At 28.9% G+C, this 5,212-nt stretch overlaps 1 long non-coding RNA gene across 1 annotated transcript; it reads left to right on the forward strand.

Annotated features, from left to right (window-relative positions):
• The first annotated feature begins 1,122 nt into the window (after positions 1–1,122).
• LOC101489331 (uncharacterized) lies at positions 1,123–4,682 on the forward strand. Its single transcript, XR_001144236.3, has 6 exons — positions 1,123–1,279; positions 1,489–1,544; positions 2,716–2,757; positions 2,844–3,939; positions 4,235–4,483; positions 4,668–4,682. It is a non-coding gene; the product is annotated as an uncharacterized lncRNA (long non-coding RNA).
• Positions 4,683–5,212: the final 530 nt, after the last annotated feature.

Genomic DNA, 5,212 nt, shown 5'->3' on the forward strand with positions numbered 1-5,212 from the left:
AGACCTCATGTTATTTTATCTCTCTTTTTTTTTTATCACATCATTCTTTTTTATATGTTTCTTTCTCAAGATGTATACACCCATAGAAGTGTACACCAAATATTTTTGATATAGTTTCTTTTTTAATAATAATAAATTTCAAGAGTATTGGTTTAAAATGAGAGTAAATAGATATTTTATTCGTAAAATTATAAGTATCGGTCAATTTAGTCATTAAAATTAGCCAAATAAAAATTTAATTTTTTTAAGGATAATAAAGATTATACACTATCAATGTAAAATTATTTTACATTGACAACCAATCACACTTTGTCATCATTTTTTTTTAATTTATATTTAAGGTGTTGGTACATTGCAAATGATTGTGGTGTAAAATAATTTTATACTGATAATGCATTACCTTTTCTCTCTTTTCTAAAATAAAAAATATCAATCAATCTAATTTATAAAGAAATATTTTGATTGTTCATGAGATTTATCTCAATTGAAAAATGACGATATTGTTAGTTTGAACGTCATATTTTGAATTTAAATCATGGACCTTACGATTAAATCATTGTTACAAAAATAAAAATAATTAAATTGATTGATATCTTTTAATTATAAGACTAAATTACTATTTCATCAATCACACGATAAGTGTCGTATTTAAAAAAAAAAAATTAAAAAAGATTATCACTTTTAATTTTCAAGAATTTTATTATTTTATTTTAAATGTATCTTCTAATTAATATAACGTACATCACTTTTAAATTATTAATTTCTACTTTATATAATACACTTATAATTAATAATATTAATTGAGTAAAATTATGATTCTCTTTCTTTTATTTATCATCTTTTTTAATTTGTATAAAATAATGAAATACAACAATTATTATTAGTCAAATGAAGTATTTTGTAAATTTGATCGACCACTCTTCAGCTACTATTTCAATGATTTTTTTATACAATATAATTTCAATCATTAAAATGCTTATTATTTTTTATAACATAAAAATATTTATTTACTCCTTACTGAAATCTCAACTTTAATTTTTTAGAAAAAAAATCTGCTTATTTTTTAGAAAAAAAATCATTTATTTTTAGAGAAAAAAAAAAACGTAAAGTACAAATGGGTGATTGCGATTTCGCTATATATATAGAATTGAATACGCGAGAGAATAACTTGGTGAGGGTAAGGTCTTTCTTTCTGCCGTGTCGTTTGCTGTTATTTTCTGTCGTTTTCCTATTCAGACCGAACCCTAATTTTTCACCCAAACCATGTCGACCAAGCAAGGTACGTTGATTCTTCCATCTCCATCTTCCGTGACTTATTACTCACACGATTCTATTGATTTTATGCATATCAATTTCTTCAATTTTGTTAAAAGATTTTGTCCCATCGATTTATAACCCTGAAATTCAGATCTGTTAATTAAGGTTAAAGATTTTAATTTTTTGATTATGTAATTGATTGATTTCTTCCTTTTCTTTGTGTGCTTTAAGGTGGAAAAGCTAAGCCTTTGAAGAAACCAAAGTCTGATAAAAAGGATTACGATGAGGTATTTTTATTTCTTTAAAATCTTTATATTGTTTTTTGTATCATGTTTTTTTTTATTGTATTTGAATTGTGTTGGTGATAGAATAAAGTTTTCAAGGTTGGTTTACTTTGTTTGAACTTGGTTGTTTTATTGGGTGTTTTTTTGTTATAGAACTCAATTCCTTTATGTCAATTCATGAATGATAAATTTATAATTTTGGATTTATGTAAATTAAATATACATGTTTTCATAGATAGAATTCAATGGTAATGGTAATATACTTTATTTTTTGTCCCTTGTTATCATGGTTGGCTAGTTTTCCATGCAGGTTTTTGTTAATGCTCGCCTTCTGTTTGTTTTAATGTTTTTTTGTTGGAATCTATTGAAACAGACAAATCAAGAACCTGCGTCCTAGGATTCTTTTGCAACTTTAGTATTTCCCACTTCTTTGTAGGATTAGAAAAAAAGGGTAGATATACCTGCAATGTTTGAAGTAATGGAATTCTACTATTTTGTTATATGATCTTTTTTATGGTATTGAACCAAAATTAATTGATCTGATTAGAAAGGATAAGAGTAGTAGTTTGGGATAAATAACATGTCTGTAAATAATTGATGGTAGCATATACTGGTTTGCATATAATAGAATTAGGAGGAAATAAGGAGATATACATAAGAGAGTATATATGAATGTTCAGAACTTATGTGAAGTCAATTATGATGTAGAGTCTTGAGAAAGGTAGGATCTTTGTAAGTCATGAGGAAATACTTTGTTATTTTTTCTTTGTTCTGTAAATCATTCTTCTATCCTTCTGGGTACTAAATTCAGTGTCAACATCAATGAAATTTCATTATTTTTTCATAATTTTTTTCAATCCTGTAAGCAACTAACTTATCTGTACTAAGAGAAGGCCGCAAGGTATTGAGAACTTGAGAGATTGTGTTAAGAGTGGTTTCGCCGTGTAGAAATGTTTGAGACCATCTTTGGGTAGGAAGATTTTATGGATTGTTGAAGAACCTATTCTATCTTTTATTTTCTTGTTGTATTCAGATTTCTACTGTTGTTCAGCGTGAAATTTTAATTTCAATCATAATTGGTAAATGATTCTTTTTTGTTGGCTTTTACACATTTAGTAGTACCATATGTGAATCTGTTACTGATCTTACAATATGTTCGTATTGTATTCTGTAGATTGACATGGCTAACATCCAGAAGAAAAAGGATGAGGAGAAGGTCAGTTAAAGCTTTGTATCTGTTTATATTCAATTTTTCTGTAACAAATCCGATTTTTATCTGATTCTGTTGCTTGCATTGAACAGGCTCTAAAGGAGTTAAAAGCTAAGGCACAACAGAAGGGATCTTTTGGAGGATCTGGGCTCAAGAAAAGTGGAAAGAAATAGAGGAGCTCTTTCTCATGATTTCATACTTCCAGTATTGAGCTCTGTAATTACGATTATGACTATGACAATATCTCTTATTGTGTGACGTGTTTTATTACTGATGTTAGTACTGAACCAAGGCATGTTATGATGTAAAACACAATAAGTTACTTGTTTGTACCTTTATTGTGTCTCCCTTTGGAGTTATGATAATTACATCTGTTTAGTGTTTTGGCTGTGATAATAACATTCTTGACACGGTTTAATTTTAAATTATGTGTTTGGTTCAACTTTAAGGAGGGGGAGGACAGCAAAATCACTTTTCAAGTGGTTTTTATTCTCCCAGCATTTTAGGAGATTTGGATGGGAGGGGAGAGAATCAACATAATTAAAAAAATCAATCATCTCCTTCTCTCCTGTTTTTGAACTAAACATCTATTTACTTTCACTCCTCTCCTTCTGTTGAATCAATCAGATCCTAAAACTGTTTTTTTTTTAACTGCCCTTCACTATTTCTATAACGTTCTACTCTTTTTTATTAAAAAACAATCGAGTTATTTGAAAAAAGAAAGAAATGTAAACCAATTTCAAAGAGTATTACTTGCTTTAATTTTATTAATGTCCTTATTTATCTTACTTAAAACCCTACTACATTGTAAAACGTTTTTAAAGATGCATCAAATCAAATTATACCCTTAGTTTATAAAATATTACCTTCTTGAGTGATTTAATAGGATGATGTGTAAAACATTTAATAGGATGTATATACAAATTAAATTCAAACTTATAAAAATATTTTACATTAATTATTATAAAGATTTAAATTTTATATATATATTGATTCTGTAATTTTTTTTTATAGGCCAAATTACATTTTTGGTCCTTTAACTTTTTTTTTTTTTTTTTTTCCCATTTCAGTATTTTATCTTTCAAAATAATTTCAATTATACCCTTTAAGTGAGATTCCGTTAGGGCAACGTTAACAAACTCCCTCATCCGTTTTCTTTCCAGTCAACGTTCACAAATCTCTTGTTTGGTATACTCATCTCCATTGATTTCCCTCCTCCCATTTTCGTCTTTTCATTTCCTTGTTTTCTTTTCTCATCTCCACTAATTTCCCTCTTCTCATCTCTGTGCGTGTTCTTCTCTTGTCCCAGTCGTTTTTCTCTTATCATTTGTTTCCAGTCAACGTTCACAAATCTCTTGTTTGGTATACTCATCTCCATTGATTTCCCTCCTCCCATTTTCGTCTTTTCATTTCCTTGTTTTCTTTTCTCATCTCCACTAATTTCCCTCTTCTCATCTCTGTGCGTGTTCTTCTCTTGTCCCAGTCGTTTTTCTCTTATCATTTGCTTCTTCCATCCATGAAAAATCATATTCACGGTTCTCAAAACTCAAAATCCATGGATGCCTCATGTTCAAATGGGTCAAATACACAATCCTACAACTATGGTTCTTTCGTTTCCAATGGAATTAGTGAGCTGCCAAATTGTGCTTGTGGTTTGAAACCTGTGATGCGCACAGTGACAAAATGGGGTCCGAACAGAGGAAGAAAGTTTTGGGGTTGTAGGAATTTTGTGGTAAGCAATAATACCTTTATGGTTTTCAATATTTTAGTTGAGGTTGTTAGATTAGATTTTGGGATTTTGTTTTTCATAATGGTTTTCTAAAATTAGGGTTTTAGATTTATGGTTTTTTGGTTCAGATTAGAAATTTGTTTATTGTTGATTTGTTATTGATGCTGTCTTTGTTCATCAATTGTAGAGTCATGATATTGAATGTAGATGCAATTACTTTGTTTGGGATTCAGACTATATGCCTCAAACACAACAGAGAACTCCACAACAACTACATACACAATGTTTAGAGTGCCCCCAAAAGGAGTTGGAGATTATGACTCTTAGGAATGTCATTTTGAAGATGCATGGAGATCACAAGTCAACCATTATTAAGATGAAGTTGCTGCTATTTTTATGCGTTTTGTTTGGTGTAGCATGTGTTGTTTTATTGTTGATCTTAGCTCTAAAATGAGCTTATTGTAGTAGATGTAATTTTCTTGAGGTTGATGTAGTAGATTTGTTGTAAGTATGTAGTTATGATAGAGTTTGTTGTATGGAATTTGGAACTATTAATGTAATTTTCTTTTGCATCAATTGTGGCTCCAATGTTCTTGGTTGTTATTTCTTTAATTATTACTGTCAATATAATGTTTGGTTTGTCTGCAGTTGTATGATTAAATATTATATTTAAATTGATGAAAATCAGAAAGTCAACACGGTGATATGAATCTCAGAAAATCAGAATTGAGA

The sequence above is a fragment of the Cicer arietinum genome, chromosome 6 (assembly GCF_000331145.2).
Source record: "Cicer arietinum cultivar CDC Frontier isolate Library 1 chromosome 6, Cicar.CDCFrontier_v2.0, whole genome shotgun sequence".
Lineage (NCBI taxonomy): Eukaryota > Viridiplantae > Streptophyta > Magnoliopsida > Fabales > Fabaceae > Cicer > Cicer arietinum.